Raw genomic sequence first — 23,975 nt, 5'->3', positions numbered from 1 at the left:
TCCTTTGTGGCTGAATGGTTCAAGGTCATGGTTAAAACAGGTTAAACATGGGTCTGTGCAGCCCACCATTCCCCACATAAGAGACTTTTGCTAGAAGGGGATAACTCTATTCCTCTTTTTATGTTCCTTGACCATCACTTTTAATGATTACACGAATTGGATAATGAAGTCATGGAAAGTCAACTTGAAGCAGACGATCAGCTATAAGTGGAAGCCTGCTGCATATCCAAGGGCACAATCATGTGGGACCCTGATTTTTGATCTTCAGAGATGACCTACTCATTATGTGCGAGCTCTTTCCTGAACCATCAGGGTAAGTTGTCATGGAAGCAGGGTGGGAAGATGAGCATCTAGAGTTAATTGCACCCCCCTCATCAAGGCTCCTGAAAAAACATTCTCTGGCTCCAGAGACCCTGCTGCTTCTCTGTCCCTAATCAGTAAGAGTTGGCTTTACCACTTCCTGAGAGAGCCACCTTGCCTGTGCCTTCAGCTGCCTTGGCTTGAATCTCCTCCTCCCAACAGAAGAGCCAAATCATCTCTACTCCACAGATGGTAAGAAGGAGTAGAAGAGGTTGTACATTCTGAGTGTGTTGCTGGACTCGGTGGCACCCAGAAATCTGTGAGTTCATGCTGAGGGTGATGAGGAGTGATCGCTGGGCTCCCTAATGCTGTGTGACCACTACATGGAGATGGACTCTGGGGAACCTGGAGTACAAGGGAGATGTCTACTCTCAATGCACAGAGAGCTAGCCACCGGCCGACATGCTCTTTGGGGGGGGGGGGCGCGGCAGGAACACCGTCCCTAAGGGGATGTGGGCTTTAGCTTTCAGCAGACTTTCTTCCTTGGTCTACTCCATGTTGCAAAAATTATCTGCCTAGGAGCACTCAACCCCTGGGAGCTCCTGTCAAGGAGGGAGAGTGAGCAGAGAATGTTCCAGATCCAGGGTTAGATGACAAATAAGGACCAATGGCAGGCTGTGGGCTGGGGACAGCCAGAGGCTGTGGAGTCTGGGGGCAGCACTGGAGGACTGGGAAGATCTTGGCTTCAAGCCAGAGCTGGCTTGGAGTGGTTGCTCCAGGTCCGCCCTTATTTGCTCATGACCTGGGGTTATGTACCCTACCTCCTTGTGTTTCCACATCCACTCCTGCAAACTGAGGTTGCTGAGAGCATCAAACTCCCAGGTTGGTCATGAGGTTTAGAAATAATTCATTAGCTATTTGGCACAAACTGACTAAGTGGCAGCTGCTTATTTAGGTGTGGAAGAACAGTGAACTGGACGCCCTTCGCATGGATCTTCCATGAGACGCTAGACAAGCAGAACAACTGTCACGTAGTGGTAAGTACTCTGCACAAGGTACAAATGCAATGGAGAGATGCAAAAAGGTGGACAGTAGCTTTTACGGGGTGGTCAGGGAAGGCCTCCTTGAGGAGGAGACATCTAACGTGAATCAGAGTAAAGGGCCTTGGCAATTAGTCCTTTCAGAAGGGCCCTGGCCTCTACAGAACACCCTCTTCCCCAAGCAAGGTGGAAGGAAATGTACACTCATGGGCATCAGTAGGTCTTTGTGGTGCATGAGGCTCATGTCTGTGGCTTCCAGCCTGCTCCTGATCCCTTGTTCCTGAATTCCTGCCCTGCTCCAGCATCAGATGAGGATGCAGTCTGACAGACACTGCTGAATCAGCAAGGACCATTGCATGAAATCCTTTCGAAAGACATGACATTCACCAAGACCCTGGTCACTATTTTCTAGGGGGAGCCCAGGCTTCTGTAAAGAGCTCTGTGTGTCTCTTTTCTTCTCTGGTGGCCAGAAATTACTGGGGGCTTGCCCTTGAGGAAGGACCATGCTACACTGCCAAATGTTTATGCTGTTAATTGTTACCTCATTCTTCCCCCAGCTGACCTGTGACCAAGTACTACCATGACAGTGCACCATGAAAAGTTTAGATAGTAATGAGAATTCTTAAAGATTATTCAGTATAGTATAACAGAATGACACTGATTCCAGGAGACCCAGGCTTCACTGTGGTCCACCAGGCCCAGAGAGGGACAATGAAGGTCAGGTTATTAATGGAATTTTACCTCAGTATGGTCTACCAGTGGTCTCAGGTTTTCCCCTAATCCATCCACAGACAACCAGTGGCACCATCAAGAATTTGGAAGATACATGGTGGTAATTCTGAATTATGTCCCTTTCATCTTACTTATTTGGCACGTGCAGAACTCATAGATCTTGGAGAATGACAGCCAATTATAAACTTAGTTGGTTGCTGACTTTAATTACAATGGCTGTGTCACTTGTGGCTCCATTGAATTATCCAACAATACATTCCAGGGCATCTGGTGTATCTATTCGGTTGAGCAAATGCTTTTTTTCTCTTACAGGAAATATCACCAGAAAGAGTTTGCCTTCAGCTGGAAAGGGCACCATCACTTCCTACCTCAGGCTTCTATCAACTCTCTAAGCTAATTTCAGAAACTGTTCCTTAGGGATCTTGATCACCTTTCCCTTACAACGGACACCACAGTATTCCTTTCATTGATGACATTATTCTGATTGAGAAGTAGAAACTAATAGATACATTGGCAACACACATGAAAGATAGAACATAGGAAATAATTCCCACACAAAACCAGATGCATTATAACTTAATGAAATGTTTAGAGATTTAGTATTCTGGGGTAGGACAAGATTGTGCTTCTGCAGTGAATAGCAAATCCATAAATCTCAACTTTTTATCATTAAAAAAGGGACACAGCAAAGAGTAGGTGTATGAGGTGCTAGTGATATCACATATGTTTATGGTTTTGTGGTACTATGACCCCCTGACAAGACCAGCTAGCTTGGAGTGAGGTCTAGAAAAAGACTGTTCTCTGACCCTACACCTATGGCTTCATGGGGAGCTCCCTGTAACCACTGGACTAGAAAAGACAAAGTATCATGCCTGATTTTCAGTTGGGATATTCCAATATGCAGGCACTTGCCCATATTCATTTTCTAATAGCACACAATAAGTCCGTTACCCCATATTTAGCAGTATGAAATGACACAAATGAATGATCAAGGAGTTCCATAGGTCACAAGTTCAGGCAGGCTCGACGGGGTTCTCTGCTTAGGGTCTCACGCAATTGAACTCAAGGTATTGGCCATGCTAGGTCATTAACTGGAGACTTGGAGGGAGAAACTGCTTCCAAACCCTTCCAGGTAATTGGCAGCTCTAGTTTCCTAAGGTTGTAGGAGTGGGGTCCCTATTTCCTTGCTCTCTCTCGGCTGAGGCCATCCTGAGCTCCTAGGACCACCCCCATACCTCCCTAGATGTACCCCTCCATCTTCCAAGCAGTAGTAATGCATCATGGTCATGAAAGCAGGGATGCAGATTATGCATGGAACATAAACATGAACTTCCACTCAGCAAGACTGATGGTGTTGCCGATACTGCTGACTGCTCCATCTGCCAGCAGCACAGACCAACACTGAGCACCTGATATGGCACCACATCCCCCAAGTGGTCAGTCAGCTAATATCAGTAGGCAGATGGATTATTGTGGTCTCCTTTCATCAGGGAAAGCTAGCTCTTTATACTCAAATGGATCTTCCTTTCCACTCAGAGATTTTTGAGAAAACCAACATTCATGGATTTAGAAAATGCTTTATCCACCATCATGGTATTCCACACAGCATCACTTATAAACAAGGAAATTGTTTATCAGGGCACATGCTTATGTAATTCAGTAGGTGTATTACCTACCTCATCATCCTAAAGTGAGTTTCAAAAAAGTCCTGGAATGATCTTTTAAAGCCACACTATGGTTCTAACTTGGCAGCAGTACCTTGAGGGGCTGGGGTAATATAATTTAGAGGATGTCAATCCTCTACCTCATTGGCCAGTATATATGGATATCTCTCCCACAGACACAATTCACACCTTTATTAATGAAGGGATGGCAGTGTGAGGGACTCCTCTCACTATTACTCTTCTGTATCCAGTAGCCAAATTTTGCTTCTAGTCCCCATAACCTTAGACCTCCCTGCACTAGAGGTCTTTATCCAAAGGATAAATGTTTTCCATAACAGCCCTAACAATGACTCCATTGAAATGGAAATAGACTCTGCCAAGGGTTCAGACTGCAGAGCTCCACTCCCTTAGTCCTCAGGCAAACATGGGGCTCCTACACAATGGAACCTGATGGGTAAGGATACAGGGCTGCCAGGACACAAGGCGCTGAGGAGGACTCTCTGTCCACAATGTTTGGGCTTTTCTCAGCACTCTCATATTGGTGATTAAAGTCAAAGAAAAATTATAGGAACTCAGTTCGGGCAGGACGTCTAATGATCCGGCCCATTGGTAATTAAGCTGTGAGTCATCCCCTGAGGCCGTATGACCCCCATGAGTGACTGTCTCAGGCAAAAGAAAAAAAAATGGAGAATGTATAGGGTGCTGACTGGCTCAGTGGAGCATGTGACTCTTGATCTTGGAGTTATATAAGCCCCAATTTGGGTATAGATATTACTTAAAATATAAAATTTTAAAAAAGAAATTGCTAGTGTGGAATATACTAGAAATACCAGCTACAGGCCTGTGACCTGCTGAGGAGCTAGGATGTAGTATAAACCAATGACTTAACAGCATTCCTGCACTTTAGGGGGAAAACAAACAAACAAACAAACAACAAATTATCCTTTTAAATGAATTGATAAAGCAAACTTAGTACCAGAATTTTATAACATTAAAGTTCTGATGCTTTTTCTTAGCTTCAAGTAGACAATTCTTAACTAACATGGGCTAGGAGGCATCAACAATATCCCGTTCCATTCTAGGACAGCAAACTGGTTCTGGTTACATATTGATAACTTGGTGACAGAATTATAAGTTTGAGGTATGATTCTCATTGTTGAGAAGGTGGTCAGATTCTAATTTTTCTAGTACCTCCTCCAGGTGCCTTATTCAGTCTTGTCTTTTAAATCTGAAAATAAAGAGACAGGTCATTAACCAAAAGACACCAAACAACCCATAATCTGGTAGGCTCTGTGGGTGATAAAAAGGGAGCTTACAATCTACGTGAGAACAGAACATGGACCTTTTTGGTAAGGGACAATCCAGCAAATACAAAGAGCGTCAGTTCAGGGTCAACACCTACCTCAAACTATGGTGTGAACAGAAGTCTCCTGGAACTTGGAAGAGTGAGTGAGACTCAGATAATATCAATCTAAATAAAAACAGAGAAAACATGAAATCTGAATGAGGACTTGGAATTGAGAAACACCAGGTAGGGTCCAACCACACCCCTCACCCAGCACCACACTGACCTTGCTGTGCTACAGAGCTTCTCTCTATACCCACCTTGCTGTTTCTTTGACAGACAATAAAACAAAATTTGTTCCACAATTCTTGAGGTCTTTACACTCCTTCAAGCAATTTGAAGACTTTTTCATATTCTGGAGATATTTAGAGAAAAAAAACTTTCAGTATTTCTAAAGTACAATGAGGAGGTAGAACTCAATCTTGGTGTCTCAGCAATCATTCAAAGACTAGAATGTTACAGAAGACCTGTGTTATCCATCCTTACATTCAGACATTTGAACATATCCACCAATGGGACTCTGGTACACAACTGCCAATTAAGAAATACAAACAAACTGGGGCGCCTGGGTGGCTCAGTGGGTTAAGCCGCTGCCTTCAGCTCAGGTCATGATCCCAGGTCCTGGGTTCGAGCCCCGCATCGGGCTTTCTGCTCAGCAGGGAGCCTGCTTCCTCCTCTCTCTCTGCCTGCCTCTCTGCTTACTTGTGATTTCTCTCTGTCAAATAAATAAATAAAAATCTTAAAAAAAAAAAAGAGCCTGGAAATCTTCCATACATTTAAAAAAAAAAAAGAAATACAAACAAACAAACAAAAATTTCTGTTTCAACTGTTAAATGTCATAGATTTCACCAAACAAAACTCTTTTGAGTATTAAATGAGAAAACGTAAGTCAGAAAGAAAGAAAGAAAGAAAGACAAAAGAACAACAACAACAACAACAACAAAAGGTTTACTGGGACATTTCAGTCAAAATAAAGAGGAACCATCCTAAATTATGTGAAAACCCAATTTGAGGAAAAGATGAGCCTCAAGAGGTCCGTTAGATCTAGTCTAAATCATAGAATGGGAAAGACTTCCTGTGGTTTCACTGATAAAAATTCTTACCATACTTATGTTGTCCATATCGTCGAATTTCATTCTTTAACTGATGTTTCATGTCAGCACTAATTTCCACTGGTATTGGCAGTTTATCTGGCACTTCTTGGGACACAGGCATTGCTGTGACCATGGGATCATCTGCAGAGAGACAGCTGGGAATTCTTCCTACCAGGTCTGTGAATCGGCCCACCCTTGTTGACCCTGGCTAAGTCAGGACACAAAGAATCTATGTGTGGAATACCGTCTCCTGCCATACTCACAAGCTCTGGAGATCATATTTAGACCAGAAGCCATCAGGTGAGGATCGACCACTTCCCCTCCCCGCCCCGTGCATACTGTGAACGACAGGTGCCTGTGGAAATCTAACTGAATGAGGAGCTACAATGATGTGCATTTCAGCAACCCCATGCGAACATCCACATGCTTCACAGTCTCTAATATTTCTTTTCATAGCAGGAGAATATACCAGATAGAAGAATCAGACCTGAAAATTTGACCTCAGGAAAAATAATACAACAAAGGAGCCTCTTCTATTCTTGTCACTACACATACACACAGAAACAAAGTAAGACAATATAACTAATTAACAAACATTCACAGAGCCCTGGCACTCATGACTTCATGTCATCGTGATTGCCCTCTACAAGGTGAAGAGATGAACATGTCACTTGATGTCAGGATGCCTGATAATGGCACTCCATCACTAGAAATCCCAGTCAACACATGATCTTCCTCATCAGTCTTTTGTCTCAGGAGGCCAATTTTTTTCTACACCAAGTCTGACACCTCAACTGCATTTACTCATCCTTCTTTGTGCCAGGCATGTGCAAAAACTTGGAGCTTGGCAGGGAACCAGACAGACAGAATGGACAAAGACAATCCCAAACCTCATGGAACTTACATCCTCATAGGGAAGGCTGATGGTACATGTAAAAAAGGCAAAAGATTAATACAGTTGACTTTGTGTTAGGAAGGAAGTCAGCAGGGATGTGACTGAAAGCAGGAGGGGAAGCCTCCATGATGTGAGGTCGGGCAGGGTGCTCTGAGGAGGTGACCTCTGGGCAGAGCTTGGAGCAGGAGCAGGAGTTAGAGCAGGCCTATGCACACCCATGTGGAGGAGTTCCAGCTGCTGTGAGGGCCATGCAGAGCCCCTAGAAGGGGATGAGCTGGATTGGTAAACAAATGTCAGAGGCAGAGAGAGCAAGAAGGACATGGAGAGGACACGTGATAGCAGAAGATGGCATGGTCAGGTCATGCAGGGCCAGGTTGTGTAGGGCCATGGAGACCAGCACTGGGAACTCCAACTCTGTTCTGACTGCTCGGGGAGTTGATGATGGGTCTCAGGATATGCATGTCATGACCTGATTTCTGTATGGACATGGTCACTCTGGGTGCATAGGAACAAATAACCTACAGGGTCAAGTGGGAAAGCAGGACGCAAGCTCAGAAACTACTGGAGCAGCTTGCTGAGTGATAAGGCAGTGTGGAATAAGAGACAGTGGAACAGTGGGACTCAGGAACAATGACAGTATTATGAGGAGAAAAAGAAAATCGGAAAGGAGAACAAAGGCAAATTCAATGAGGAAAAGGAAACCAGTAGAGTGCAGAGTTTGGGAATCCAGGAAAACTTCCATAAGGGATAGAGTGAACACTTGGTCTGGTGTGGTTGAGAAATTAATGGCAGCCTCACCCAAAGCCAGTGACCTTAATAGGAACTACTCTTGTGGAGTAGATGAGACAGAGGCAGGGTTCACAGGGTCAAGTCAGGAAGGGGACATGAGGACAGGCACCCTCACCATCTTCCAAGGACACAGCTGACCCCCCGGGGTGGGATGCTCCCTCTCCTTCCTTTTTCACTGACAGTAGCAGCATGCTCAGCATTCTTTTAGGTGGAGGAGGACTTGTGGGTTCTCCATGACGTTTCATTTGGTTTTCAGGCCCAGCAGCAGACTCCTCTGCTTTATCACTCTTCACTTCCTAAGGAGCATCAGGAAACAAGTTCCATTAATGACAAAAATGTAACCATGCCCAAACTGCATTCTACATTTGTATATACAACATGCATCTGCATCATTTATATGAGTTTTCTCAGGGGCCAAGGTTTACCATGCCCACAAACACTCTGTATGGGAAAACGGAGGAAGTTAATATACCTGTGTAGTCCAAAGGCAAATACTGTACATGATGAATCAGACTGCCTGCAGAGAGGAGATAGTCCAAGATGGTGGAGGAAGAGGAGACCTTAGTTTCATGTAGTCCATGGACTTCAGCTAGATAGCTGTCACATCATTCTGAACACCTGGAACTCAACCAGAGATCTAAGAAATGGATAGCTGCAACTCTACAAATAGAAGAGTGACCACTTTCTGCAAGGTAGGAGGTACTAAGTGAATCCTAGGCAATAAATGGGAAGATAAACCATTGGGGGAGGTGGCCTCCATCAGCTGGCACAAAGTAATATAGCAGCAGAGAACACAATCAGAACTTTTAGAAGTCTGCTCCAGTTGGGGACATCCCTGCCTCCAAGGCACTCAGGTGGTAAAGTGGGGCAGAGCACTAGTTGGGAAAGTGTGGTCTCAGGATCCTCAGGAAGGAAGACCAGGGATGCCTGACAGCAGCAGAGTTCCCAGGCACTGGAGTGGGGAATCCGGCTGCAATCAGCAAGCCCGGGAGTGAACTCTCAGCTAGGGGTTGCCATATACTGTGAACTGGGGCACAGTCAGGCAAGTGCTCCCAGAGTAGGGGTCCAGCAAGCGGCAGAACCATTACAGGCACCCCCCTTCATCCCTGGGAAGAATAGCACAGGTGCACCCCATAGTAGTCTGCAGGGTTTGGAGCTCAAAACAGGGTCGTGTGCCTGAGATAGAAACACTCAGTCACAGGCTGGGTGAGCACAGAGTGCGGATGGAGACCTGGGAGACAGGAGTGATTGGCTGCTTTTCCCTGAGGGCACACTGAGGAGGGGGGCCCCGTGCTCCGGGGATGGAGACTAGGAGGCTGCCATTTTCGTTCTCATCCTCTAAAGCTGCGTGGAAAGCTTTCAGGGAACAAAAGCCACATAGAACAATCCAGAGCAGCTTACTTAGCCAGGTCCCCTTGCATGGGCTGTGCAATTCTACCCAGGGCAAAGCCACCTGAGAATAAGTGCAACAGTGCATCACAAAGGGACCCTGCCCTCTTGTTCGTCAGCCTCAGCCTGTCCCTCTTGAAAGGGTCGTTGGCAGGAAAACCTGGGGTCACAGCCTGGAGACAGGAGAGCCATCGTGTGGCTGCCTGGTGGATGAGAGTGAGGCCGGGAGCCCAGAGACAGTGCAAGTTGGCCTGGAAGCCACAGGGCCACGCCCACGCACCCACCGTCCCCGCGAGGCCGGTCCCCACGGTGCAAAAAGTGCCCCAGGAAACAGATGTCTCCCATGGTGGCTGGGCTGCGTGAGCCGAGCAGAAGATCAGCAAGAACATCAGCTGAGACCGAGTTTACCCATCACAGAGAACTGCAAAATTCCAGTGCTAGTAGGAAATAGGATATAGAATTCATAGTTTTTCCATTGGGATTCTTTAGTCTTTCAATTTTTTTTGAAGTTATACCAGTTTTTCTTTCAAGGTTCCAAGATTCATTGTTTATGCACCACACCCAGTGCTCCATTCAATAAGTGCCCTCCTTAATACCCACCCCCCAGGCTCACCTAACCCCCCACTTCTCTCCCCTCCAAAACCCTCAGTTTGCTTCTCAGAGTCCATGGTCTCTCATGGTTTGTCTCTCCCTCTAATTTCCCCCAATTCACTTATCTTTTCCTTCTCCTAATATCCTCCATGAGTCTCTCAATTTTAATTTTTTTCTCTTTCCTTTTTCAATTTCTTATTTTATCAATTTTTTTTAAAAATCTTTTTGAATTTCCATTTTTAGTTACATTCTATCCTTTCACTGTATTTAGTTTTGTGTGTGTGTATGTATATATATTTTTTTCCCTTCTTTACAATTTTGGGATGTAGTTTTTTCTAACAAATGGACCAAAATACACTCAGGATATAGTGTATTCCTCTGTTCTGTTCACCTGTCTATTTGTATCTGTTCATATTCCTTCATTTTTATTGTCTTTTAATGTTCATTGGTATAGTTACATTCTATCCTTTCCTTGTGTTAAATTTTATTTTTGTACATATATAAGTTTTTCTTCCTTTACAATTTTTGGATTTAGTTTTCTAACAAACAGACCAAAATACACACAGGATCCAGTGTATTCCTCTGTTCTGGTCACCTGTCTGATTATATTCTCTCTCCTTTTTTTTAACTTTTGTTTTGGTTTGGTTTTTCAAATCTCTCCTAATGTGTTTAGTGTATATTTCACTGGGGTCATTGTTGCCATATAGGTATTTTATCTCTTGTTCATCTGTTTTTCTCTGGACATAATGTCAAGACAGAAAAACTCACTTCAAAAAAGAGAACAAGAGGGAATACGGACTGTCAGGGACCTAATCAGTATGGACATAAGTAAGATGTTGGAACTAGAAGTCAAAATAATGGTTATAAAGATACTAGCTTGGTTAGAAAAAGCATAAAAGACACTAGAGAATCCCCTTCTGCAGAAATAGAAGAAGAACTAAAGAAGCTGAGGAAAAGGGAGATAAACAACTCCTAGATACGTGATACCATAAAGTAGAACAATATTAGAATAACATGATCTCAGAAGAAGATGAGGGGGGATGCTGAAGATATACTGGAGCCAATTATAGTGGATAACTTCCCTAATCTGGGGAAGGAAACAGGAGTTCAAATCCAGGAGGCACAGAAAAAAAAAAAAAAAAAAAAAACCTCAAAATGAATAAAATTAGGTCAACACCTCGAGATATAATAGAGAAACTTGCAAATCTCAGATACAAAGAGAAAATCCTGAAAGTAGCTTGGGACAAGAGTTCTGTAACCTACAAGGGTAGAAACATTAGACTGCCAGCAGACCTATCCACAAAGACCTGGCAAGCCAGAAAGACTGCCATGATATATTCAGGGTGCTAAAGGAGGAAAATATGCAGCCAAGAATACTTTATCCAGCTAAGATGTCATTCAAAAGAGGGGGAGAGGGATGCCTGGGTGGCTCAGTTGGTTAAGCAGCTGCCTTCGGCTCAGGTCATGATCCCAGCGTCCTGGGATCGAGTCCCACATTGGGCTCCTTGCTTGGCGGGGAGCCTGCTTCTCCCTCTGCCTCTGCCTGCCATTCTGTCTGCCTGTGCTCGCTCGCTCTCCTCTTTCTCTGACAAATAAATAAAATCTTTAAAAAAAAAAGGGGGGGGGGAGAGATAAAAAGCTTTCAGGACAAACAGAAACTAAAAGAATTTCTGATGACTAAACCAGCCCTGCAAGAACTATTAAAAGGGATCCTTTAGGGGCTCCTGGATGGCTCAGTGGGTTAAGCATCTGCCTTCGGCTCAGGTCATGATCCCGGGGTCCTGGGATCGAGCCCTGTATCAGGCTCTCTGCTCGGTGGGGAGCCTGCTTCCCTCTCTCTCTGCCTGCCTCTCTGCCTACTTGTGATCTTTGTCAAATAAATAAATAAAATATTTTTTTAAAAAAAGGATCCTTTAAGCAAAGAGACAGCCCAAAACTAACTTTGATCCCAAAGAGGATCAAAAAGGAATAGAGACAATAAACAGAAGCAGTGAATTTCAGATAATACAATGGCAATAAATTTGTATCTTTCAATAGTTTCTCTGAATGCAAATGGGCTAAACGCTCCAAACCAAAAGACACAGGGTATCAGACTGGATAAAAAAGCAAGACCCAGGGCGCCTGGGTGGCTCAGTGGGTTAAAGCCTCTGCCTTTGGCTCAGGTCATGATCCCAGGGTCCTGGGATCGAGCCCCACATCGGGCTCCCTGCTCAGCAGGGAGCCTGCTTCCCCCCCCCCTCTCTGCCTGCCTCTATGCCTACTTGTGATCTCTGTCTGTCAAATAAATAAATAGAATCTTTAAAAAAAAAAAAGCAAGACCCATTGATATGCTGTCTGTAAAAGAATCATTTTAGACCCCAAAACACCTCCAGATTGAAACTGAGGGAGTGGAAAACCATTGATCATGCTAATGGACATCAAAAGAAAGCTAGGTGGCAATACATCTGTCAGACAAATTAGATTTTAAGCCAAAGACTCTAATAAGACACGAGGAAGGACATTATATCATAGTTAAAGGGTGTATCCAACAAGATCTATCAACTATAAATGTTTATGCACCTAACATGAGAACAACCAATTATATAAGCCAATTAATAGCAAAATCAAAGGAACACATCAGTAACAATGCAATAATAGTAGTAGACTTTAACACCCCACTCACTGCAATGCACAGATCATCTAAGCAGAAGATCAACAAGGAAACAAGGGTTTTGAATGACACACTGGACCAGATTGATGTCACAAATATATTCAGAGCATTCCATCCTAAAGCATCAGAATAGACATTCTTCTCATGTGCACATGGAACATTCTCCAGAATAGATCACATCCTGGGTCACAAATCAGGTCTCAAGCGGTACAAAAAGATTGGGGTCATTTCCTGCGTATTTTTAGGCCACAATGCTTTGAAACTTGAACTCAATCACAAGAGGAAATTTGGAAAGAATTCAAAAACATGAAGGCTGAAGAGCATCCTACTACAGAATGAATGGGTCAACCAGGATATCATAGAAGAATTTTAAAAATTCATGGAAAGAAATAAAAATGAAAACACAACTGTTCAAATCCTTTGGAATTCAACAAAGGAGGTCTGGAGAGGGAAGCATATAGCAATACAAGCCTTTTTCAAGAAACAAGAAAGGTCTCAGGGGTGCCTGGGTGGCTCAGTGTAGGTTAAAGCCTCTGCCTTCAGCTCAGGTCATGATCCCAGGGTCCTGGGATTGAGCCCTACATCAGGCTCTTTGCTCAGCAGGGAGCCTGCTTCCCTTCCTCTCTCTCTGCCTGCCTCTCTGCCTACTTATGATCTCTGTCTGTCAAATAAATAAACAGAATCCTTTTTAAAAAAAAAAGAAACAAGAAACAAGAAAGGTCTCAAATACACAACCTAAACTTTCACCTAAGGGAGCTGCAGGGAGAACAGCAAAGAAAGCCTAAATCCAACAGAAAAGAATTAATAAAGATTAGAGGAGAAATCAGTGAAATAAAAGGACCACTGGGAAGGGAGGGAAAGCTGAACAAGAAGAAATCAGAGGTGCGGACTGCCATGAGAGACTCTGGACTCTAGTTAAAAAAAAGAAAAACTGAGGGTAACAGCAGGGAGGGGGGTGGGAGGGTGGGCTAATCGGGTGATTGGTATTAAGGAGGGCATGTGTGGTGATGAGCATGGGACGTTATACACAACTAACAAATCATTGAACTCTACATCAAAAACTAATTATTTAAGGGCACCTGGGTGGCTCAGTGGGTTAAGCCTCTGCCTTTAGTTTGGGTCATGGTCTCATGGTCCTGGGATCGAGCCCCGCATTGGGCTCTCTGCTTGGCAGGGAGCCTGTTTCCCCCTCTCCCTCTCTGCCTGCCTCTCTGCCTACCTGTGATATCTCTCTCTCTCTCTCTCTATCTCTGTCAAATAAATAATAAATAAAATCTTTTAAAAAACTAATTATTTAATATGCTGGCCAACTGAACATAAAAAATTTTAAAAATGCATTTAATAAACCCCAAGAGAACAGTAGAACAGATAAACAAAACTAGGAGCTGGTTCTTGAAAGAATTAATAAGATTGATAAACCTCTGGCCAACTTATCCAAAAGAAAAGAGAAAGGACTCAAATAAATAAAATCATTAATGAAAGTGGAAAGATCACAACCAGAGAAAATACAATTAAAAGAACATATTATGTGCAAATATATGCCAACAAATTAGGCAATCTGGAAATGGATGTAGTCCTAGAGATGTATAAACTACCAAAACTGAAACAGGAAGAAATAGAAAAACCTGAGCAGACCCATCACCAGCAAGGAAATTGCAGCAATAATCAAAATTCACCCAACAAACAAGAGTCCAGGGCCAGATGGCTTCCCAGGAGAACTCTACCAAACACTTGCAGAAGAATTAACACCTATTCTTCTGAAGCTGTTTCAAAAAATACAAATGGAAGGAAAACTTCCTAACTCTTTCTATGAGGTCAGCATTATCTTGATCCACAAACTGAAAAAGATTCCACCTAAAAGGAGTATTATAGACCAATATCCCTGATGAACATGGATGTAACAAGTCTCACCAAGATACTAGCCAATGGGATCCAACAGCACATTAAAAGGATTATTCACCACAAACAAGTGGGATTTAGTCCTGGGCTTCAAGGGTGGTTTAACATCCACTACATTAATCAATGTGATATACTACATTAATAAAAGAAAGGACAAGAACCATATAAGCCTCTCAACAGATGCAGAAAAAGCACTGGACAAAACACAATACCTTTTCTTGATCAAAATTCTTCACAGTGTAGGGATAGAGGGAACATACCTCAACATCATAAAAGCCATATGTGAAAAGCCCACAGCAAATATCATTCTCAATGGGGAAAAACTGACAGCTTTTGCCCTAAGGTCGGGAACACAGCAGAGATGTCCACTATCACCACTGCTATTCAACATAGTACTGAAGTCCTAGCCTCAGCAATCATTCAACAAAAATAAATAAAAGGCATCTGAATCACCAAAGAAGAAACCAAACTCACTCTTCCCAGATGACATGATACTCTATGTGGAAAACACAAAATACTCACCCCAAAATTGCTAGAACTCATACAGGAATTCAGCAAAGTGACAGGATATGAAATCAATGCACAGAAATCAGTTGCATTTCTATATGTTATCAATGAGAAAGAAGAAAGAGAAATTAAGGAGTTGATCCTATTTACAATTGCCCCCAAAACCATAGATACCTAGGAATACCCCTAACCAAAGAGGCAAAGGATCTGTGTCAGAAAACTATAGAAGGCTCATGAAAGTAATTGAGGAAGACACAAAGAAATGGAAAAACATTCCATGCTCATGGACTGGAAGAACAAATATTATTAAAATGTCTTTGCTACCTAAAGCAATCTATACATTCAATGGGATCTTTACCAAAATATCATCAACTTTTTTCACACACAACTGGAACCAATAATCCTAAAATTTGTATGGAATCAGAAAAGACCCTAAATAGCCAAACACATTTCTAAAGGAATGTTGAAAAAGAAATCAAAGTTGGCGACATCACATTTCTGGACTTCAAGCTCTATTACAAAACTGTAATCATCAGGACAGTACAGTACTGGCACAAAAACAGACACACAGATCACTGAACAGAATAGAGAACCCAGAAACGGACCCTCAACTCTTTGGTCAACTAATCTTCAACAAAGCAGGAAAGAAGATCCAATGGAAAAAAGACAGTCTCCTCAATAAACAGTGTTGGGAAAACTGGACAGCCACATGCAAAAGAATGAAACTGGACTACTTCCCTACACCAGACACAAAAATAGACTCAAAATGGATTAAAGACCTAAATGTGAGACAGGAATCCATCAAAATCCTAGAGGAGAATACATGCAGCAACCTCTGTAATCTTGGCCAAAGCAACTCCTTCCTAGACACCTATTCAACGGGAAGGGAACAAAGACAAAAATGAACTGTTGGGACTTCATCAAGATAAAAAGCTTTTGCACAGTAAAGGAAATGGTGGACAAAACCAAAAGACAACTAACAGAATGGGAGAAGATATTTGCAAATGTCTTATCAGACAAAGGGCCAGTATCTATAGTTCACAAAGAACTTATCAAACTCAACACCCAAAGAACAAATAATCCAATTAAGAAGCCGGCAGAAGACATAAACAGACATTTCTCCAAAGAAGACATCCAAATGGCCAACAGACACATGGAAAAATTCTGAACATCACTGGGCATCAGGGAAATATAAATCAAAACCACAGTGAGATACCACCTCACACCAGTCAGAATGGCTAAAATTAACAAGTCAGGAAATGACAGATGTTGGCAAGGATGCAGAGAAATGGGAACCTCCTTACAATGTTGGTGGGAATGGAAGCTGGTGTAGCCACTCTGGAAAACAGAATGGAGTTTCTTCAAAAAGTTGAAAATAGAGCTACCCTCTGACCCTGCCATTGCACCAAAGATAGAAATGTAGTGAACCAAAGGGACATCTATACTCCAATGTTTATAGCTGGGTATTTACTGGGTATTTACACTGGGTATTTATACCAAAGATACAAATATAGTGATCCAAAGGGGCATCTGTACTCCAATGTTTATAGCAGCAATGTCCACAACAGTCAAACTATGGAAAAAGCCCAGTTCAACAAATGAACGGATAAAGTAAATGTGGTGAATGTTTACACAATGGCATAATATTTGGGCTTCAGAAAAAAACCGAAATCTTGCCACTTGTAACACTGTGGATAGAACTAGAGGGTATTATTCTAAGCAAAATAAGTAAATCAGAGAAGGAAAATTATCATATGTTCTCACTCATATATGGAATTTAAGTAACAAAACAGAAGATCATAGGGGAACAGAGGAAAAATAAAACAAGACAAAATCAGAGAGGGAGACAAATTATAAAAGGCTCTTAATCATAGGAAACAAACTGAGGGTTGCTGAAGGGGAGGGGGATGAGGAGATGGGTAACTGGGTGCTGGATTTTAAGGAGGGCTCATGGTGCAATGAGCACTGGTGTTATATAAGACTGATGAACCACTGACCTCTACCTCTGAAACTAATAATACATTATATGTCAATTAATTGAATTTAAATTTAAAACATTTAAAATCTTTAAAAAATTTAAAATCTTTAAAAAAGATTGCAGAATGTGAACCCCTCATCCAGAATTGAATAAACACATGATTACCTCTATGAGGAAGAATAAACCATTCTATGTCAACCCTTTCAGGGGACATAAATGCCTTTCTTTTCCCAACTTGATTTAAATGCAACATTATCAGTACCTACTGAATCTTCATAGAATGCCCCTTGTAGACGGTGAGGGAGGAGGAGTTGGAAATCATTTATCCACTCACTTCCAATGGCAAAGAGTTCAAAATGTCAGTCTAGGAGTCATGTGAAGGGCAGTTTTCAATGTTGCTCATAGATCAAATGGGACATATCTGTATGACAGACTAGCTGAAAGATCTTCTCCCCCAAGGATAAATCCCACAATCGTTCCACCATATTAGAATCACCTGTTGATATAAATGCCTTTTCTGAACCAGAGACAGTTCCCATTAAGTAGGAGTGGAAAATGGGGAAATGATTTTCACAGAGCATTTCAAACCGACCAGGTTCTCTCCCTCAATGCTTTCCTTGTACTGACTTATTTAGTATTTCACAGAGGTATAATTGAGGCAAAAACTCAGGGACAAATTAAGGAAGAGATGTGGGGTCAGAAGGGACCCACAAGCCCAAAGATCCCCAGGATCGGTGGAAGGGTTTGGCCACACAGGTGCTTCTCCCGGGTCACTCGCAGGCACCCTTCAGTATCTGTCCATGAACATCCCTTTACTTGGAACAGACCATCTTATGCAAGTGTCGAGAGGAGGAGGGGCTGGTCAGCATTGAGAGTGGCCAGAACAAGAAATGAAGGTCACTGAAATCCCTGACATGAGCCCTCACATGCTATGGTCAACCATGATCCAAAGGAACCTAAGAAACAGGAATGACTCGTGAAGAAGCATTTCAGTCTATTCAGTACTACTTCCCTCACCCTGTAATTGATATGCTTGTTCATCAGTGGATCTCCTGTGAAGGGGGTGAGTGTGAATCCATTCTGAGAACTACCGTTCCATGAAAACTACTTTAGTAATGTTCTAACTGCAAAATGTTCATTGCATTTAACTTTAAATACAAAATTTTAATCACATTTGAACCGAAAATGTTGACAATCAGGGCCTGGACTACAGTTGGCGGTGTTGAGGGCTGAACAGCCCAGGAGGCTGATCTGTCCTCAACCTGGCTCCAACCCAACCCAGGGACCACCCCTCCTTGGCTTTCCCAGGACTCCTGCTTGGCACATTCCATTGTATTAGCTGAGATCAAATAGAGACACTGATAGAAAAATAAAACTTACCAAAATTTTACTAGAGAAGAAAGAGAAAATCTGATAAGTCCTGAATCTGGTAAAACTGTGAACGAAAAATTAAAAACATCCTCTCCAGAAGGCTTCCCTGATGAGTTCTCCAAACATTTAGAGGGAAATAACATCAGTGTGACACAAATTCTAGGACTAGTTCCCAAATCATTTTACAATGCCAATATAAACCTGACACCAACATCTAACAAGGACATGAGAAGAAAGGAAAATTACAGGCCAAGATGTCTCCTAAATATAGAAAAGAAAATTCTAAACAGATGATAAGCTAACACACACACACACACACACACACACACACTCACACGCAAACACAAATAGACAAAAAAGAGAGACTTCATGTCATGATGTAGTGCATTCCATGAAGGCAACATTGGCTTGAAATTTGAAAATCAGTCCATGTAAAGCATATTCAGAAAAAAAAAAAAACAAGGAAAAATTCCATTACTAATTTTATAGATGGGTTCAAGTTCAAGAGCAACTCATGATTAAAAATTATTAGCAGATTAGGGGCACCTGGGTGCCTTTGGCTTAGGTCGGGATCCCAGGGTCCTGGGATGGAGCCCTGGGTCAGGCTCCCTGCTCAGCGAGGAGTCTGCTTCTCCCTCTCTGTCCCTCCCCACCCCCACTCCTGTTCTCTCTCTCTCTCTCTCTCTCTCTCTTTCTCTCTCTCAAAAAAATCAATAAATAAAATCTTTTAAAAAGCTGTCATCAGTTTAGACTAGAAATCAGTTTCCTTAACCTAATAGAATGTATTCACCCCAAAAAATCCTATAGCAAATATTATACTTAATGGTGATAAACCAAACACTTTCTACCTATATTGGCAACCAAAAGAAGGATTGTCAAGAATATATGGAAGTCATAAAAAGTGCAGCAGTGCCAGGAAACTATATTAAGTATAAATTTTGGAAAGGAGGAAGCAAAAATGTCACTCACAGATGGCATTGTTTGGTACATAGAATATCCAAAAGGATATAAAGAACTAGAGTTAATAAGGGAAAAATAGCCAAGTTACTGGATGTAGGAGCAAGAACCAAATACCACATCTATTTCTATGGAATAATGAAAATACTTAGAAAAAGGAATTTAAAATACCATTGAAAGGAGTGTTAAGAACATCAAAACCCAGGGAGTAAACCTAAGGGAAGGTGTGTTGGAGCATTACATGTAAGACAGAAAACCTCACCGAGAGATGCTAAAGCCCTCAGTAATAGGGAGACAGTAAGTTTGCATGGATTGCACTCATTATTAACTCATTATTGTCATTTCTGCCCAGAATAATTATTGCATCATACTTAAAATGTAAATAATTTTTTATTTAAATTTTTCTTAAAAACCATCCTCTTAGTTTTGGGGGAAATTCATGACCTAATACTAAGGAATATATGGATATCAAAAGGCCTAGAATAGCTGAGACGCTATTTAGGCAAAAGCACCAGGTTGGGAGACACACACGGCCAGACAGCAGACGTAGGAGCCATGACAACGCTGTGGGGTTGGAGCAAGGGTGGGTGGATACACCAGTGAGACAGGACAGGGAGTCTAGACATAACTCTGGAAACAGCGGGTGCTAGATTGCTGACACTGGGGCCTTCAAGCCTCTGTGGTCCATTCAGTAAGTCCACCTGCTCCCTGTGGGGAACGGCACCTCTGCCCTGATCCCCTTCCTGTCCATATAACACTGATCTCCCATGAATAGGAGAGCTAGAAGGACATGTAGGATATTATCATCATGGCTTTGGAGTAGGCAAAGATTTTGAAAAAATAAAAGCACTGACCATGAGCCATGAGGAATGGGTTGATTAGACTTAATTACACTGAGACATTCTGTTCATCAAAAAGACACTGTTGAGAGAGTGACATGTGGGTGGCCTGGGTGGCTCAATTGGTTAAGCCGCTGCCTTCATCTCTGATTGTGACCCCAAGGTCCTGGGACAGATCCCAGCATTGGGCTCCCTGCTCACTGGGGAGCTGGTTTCTCTAGCTGCCCCTCTCAAATAAATTAACAAAATCTTAAAAAGAGAGAGAGACAGACAGACAGACAGACATGGGGCACCTGGATGGCTCAGTTGGTTAAGCATTTCACTTTTGATTTCTGCTCAGGTCATGATCTCACAGTGGTAGAGATCCAGTCTCACTTTGATCTCATGCTGGCTGGGAAGCCTACTCCAGATTCTTTCTCTCTCCCTCTCCTTCTGCCCCTCCCTCCTTGCCCCTCCCTCCCATGCTGGCATGCCCACACACTCTCTCTCTCAGAAACAAAAAGAAAGGGACAAAGCAAAACAGATCAGCAGAAGACAAAATTATATATTTAAATACACACACACACACACACACACACATATATATGTATATGTGTGTGTGTGTGTGTTGAACTACAAATTAATTTTAAAAACACAAATATCTCAGTAAGATGTGGGTTAAAGTCCTGGAAATGCTCTTTATAAAACACATACATGAATGGCCAATAAAGCACATTAACCAGTACAAAATGCACATGTACACAGAAGGAGAGGCCCCCGCACACCCACCAAGGCGGCTGAGATTGAAGACGCCCTATAGCAAGTGTTTCTGAGTATGGAAGGCAACCAACTCTCATATACTGTCAGCCCCAGATTCCCACTTGGATGACCACGGCCACCCACAGAAGGTTAGATAGAACCTCTGCGAGACTGAGATACAGAAACCCAGGGAAACTACTCCACCCCGGGCTAAGACAGAGCATCCAAACAAGAGCAAACCACCCCAAAGTGCACGAGAGCCCCCGACTAAGAATTCACCCCAAAGGCTTAGTGAGACAGACCACACGAGGGAGAATGCACCCCCTGAGCAGAGCCCCCAGAATGCTCCCCAGCCACGGCTGAGACAGGGTAGCGGAGGAAGAGCAGCCCACCTCCATAAGGGAGACCAAGAGCCCAAGGAACCCTCCACCCAGGGCTGGGAGAGCGCACTCAAGGAGAACCCCCCCCTTCTGGGCAGAGATGGACCTTTTGAGGAAGAGTCTCGGCTCCCCAGATGCAGCGGGAGCGCCAAGAAAGAGCCCAAACCCCCAGTGCTGAGCAAGCACCCAAGGTGAAGTTCTCTCCCGGCCACGCCCGGCTCAGACGGAGCCCCCCGGGACAGCTTCCCAATCGTCTTAAAGCATCGGAGGAACAGCACCCCCATAGGAGGGGACAGAGCCCCCACGAAAGTCTCCCCAGGACTAAGAGTCCCCATCAGGGACCAGCAGAACACCACAGAAGCCCAGCCCCACCATGGCTGAGACAGAGCACCCCGGGAAAATGCCCCCTCGTGCTGAGCTACACCCCAAGGCGAGTCTCTCGCAGGCTGAGGTAGAAGCCCTCAGGGACAGGAATCCGAGGGCTGAGCTGGTGCACCCCAGGAACCATGCCCCTCACGGAGCTTGAACGGAGAGCCAGGAACCATTCCCCACCCCACCAACACCCGACCCGGTTTTCAGGAAACCCCGTCGCCCCCAAATCCCCCACCCTCCGTGTTAGGATTCAGCACCTGAAGACGCATCCCTTCAACAGCAATGAGAGATTTACATAAGGAAAGTCCCTCACAGAACTCAAGACACCACCAAGCACAGATTTCTCTGCAACATGGCTTAAATAAACTGCCCCGAAAATGCGTCCCTTGTGCTGAGATCAGAACCCACCCAAGTGTCCCCACAGACCAAGGTAAATGAAGACACCACAGCCAAGAAGAAGCACTTCCAGGTCACAAATTGAGCCCCCGGGGAAAAAAATCCACACTTCCAGCCTTAATATCCTGACCTTGTTCCAGGAGGCTGAAAGAACTCACACAACGGCGGTGAAATTGTGGTGCCTCTCACGTGGAACTTTCTAGAACCTGCCCTCCGAGTTGCTGGATATACGCCCCCTAGGGAGTATGGGAGTGGTGTGCACAGAGAGCTGTCTGGCCAGAAGGCTCATCTATTATCACTGCCTCAGGGAGGTCTAAGCGCAGCTGCAGGACGTGGGGTGGTGGAGGCCACACTGCCATGCAGATGCCTGGTCCCCGAGAAGCTGTGTGCCGTGGGAAACCTGATGCTGGAGAAGCCTCATGTGCCCCACGGAGGGAGCTGTGCCAGAACCAGGAAGCAAGTGTTCCCCGGCCGTGTATCGGGCTCCCTCTACAGGCAGACGTGGGTCACACATGCCACAGGAAAAAAATATTTAAAGGAACCAGAACATTTTTTCAACTGGGCAGGCTAGAATTGTGAATTTGGAGCTGAGTGAATAAGTCAATAGCTGGAGCCCTATAGGAATAGAAAAGGAGGCAGATCATATGATCGTCTTAACTGATGCAAAAAAGACGTGATAAAATATTCATGAAGAAAATGAAAAGTATTTGGTAGAAAGGTGTCTACACAAATCTGCTTTGCACATTATTCTTGGGGGACAAACATTAGAAATACTGCTCACAAAATCAAAGCAAGACAAGGCTACTGACTGTCATCCCTTCTCTTCAACAGTCCCTGCAGGAGGGCTGCCTGGCCCCATAAGGTCAAGAACAGGGCTGCACACACAGAGTGAGCTGCGAGGGTATTGAATTATGCACAAGCCCACAGTGGTTCTTTTGGGGGAGTTGCCAGACACATCCAGTAGTGACAACTGTCTGGAAGTGGAGCTTTGGGGAGGCTGTAAATTTATTTCTTCCCCTTTGGTGGCTGATAGGTTGCTGCTTCGCAGAGCAATCATAGCCGTGAGTCTTGATATTCAAGGTTACTGCGGAGCAGAAGAGAGGATAGGAAGGGGGCCCTTTAAAACACCACAAAGCTTGTGGTTAGTATTGTGATTTAGCCATTTTCTTTTTTTTCCAAAGATCTTATTTATTTGGCAGAGAGAGAGAGAGCATAAACAGAAGGAGCAGGAGAGGGAGAAGCAGTCTTCCCACTGAGCAGGGAGCCTGATGTGGGACTCGATCCCAGGACCCTGAGATCATGACCTAAGCTGAAGGCAGACACTTAACTGCCTGAGCCACCCAGGTGCCATGATTTAGCCATTTTTCTGGAATAGACATTGTTCTGATTTTTTCAGCCCGTTGGTTAATTCCAGAGTTCTGAAACCTTGATATTTACCAGTATTCTCATTACCTTTTTGCATCAGTGGGTTTTCAGAAGTTCTTATTCATAAGTGCATCTTTCTACATACTGTATTTCAAATTACAAATCCAAGAAATTAGACTGTGTATTATTTACAAAATCTTCTTCCCCTGGAAAAAAACGAATATATGGTGCCTCTATAATTATGCACAACCACCTATGACCAGGATTGTAACAAATCTATCTAACTATCCCCTATTTTTCATTAAGACCCATTAAGCACCTGCTAACAGAGTTGCCTAGATGTTCCCTGAGGGGATAGCTTGTACAGAGGGAGTCTTTCAAATTCCATATGTAAAATTTCCTTGCTATTAAGTTGCATAGCTAAACACGAACAAATATCATTGTTGATGCTGAGTGATGTTTCAGATTTAAATCCTTCTTCGGTTGTATTTCTAAAGAAAATGGTACAATATTTTTTTCTGGAAGGAATAATGATTCACAAGAGAGCCATAACTGGAATTTCTCCAGCATTAATGAACTTGTGAAAATAAAAAATATATACTTTTATATATGCAGTGGCGTCACCTTTTTGTCCCCTAAATCTTTGTAAATTAATAAGAATGTAACTATTTGATTAAATGTAAA

The 23,975-nt window shown here is 43.4% G+C and overlaps 1 long non-coding RNA gene across 2 annotated transcripts; it reads right to left on the bottom strand.

Annotated features, from left to right (window-relative positions):
- Window positions 1-2,931: 2,931 nt before the first annotated feature.
- LOC125092422 (uncharacterized) lies at window positions 2,932-22,116 on the bottom strand. Of its 2 annotated transcripts, none has more exons than XR_007124919.1 (5): window positions 22,057-22,116; window positions 6,185-8,155; window positions 5,308-5,436; window positions 5,139-5,207; window positions 2,932-4,964 (listed from the first exon to the last, which is right to left on the bottom strand). It is a non-coding gene; the product is annotated as an uncharacterized LOC125092422 (long non-coding RNA). The 2 variants fall into 2 exon arrangements; XR_007124918.1 differs by having other exon boundaries at window positions 5,342-5,436.
- Window positions 22,117-23,975: the final 1,859 nt, after the last annotated feature.

This window comes from Lutra lutra, chromosome X (assembly GCF_902655055.1).
Source record: "Lutra lutra chromosome X, mLutLut1.2, whole genome shotgun sequence".
NCBI classification, from domain to species: domain Eukaryota; kingdom Metazoa; phylum Chordata; class Mammalia; order Carnivora; family Mustelidae; genus Lutra; species Lutra lutra.
This window is presented reverse-complemented; position numbering and strand designations above follow the sequence as displayed.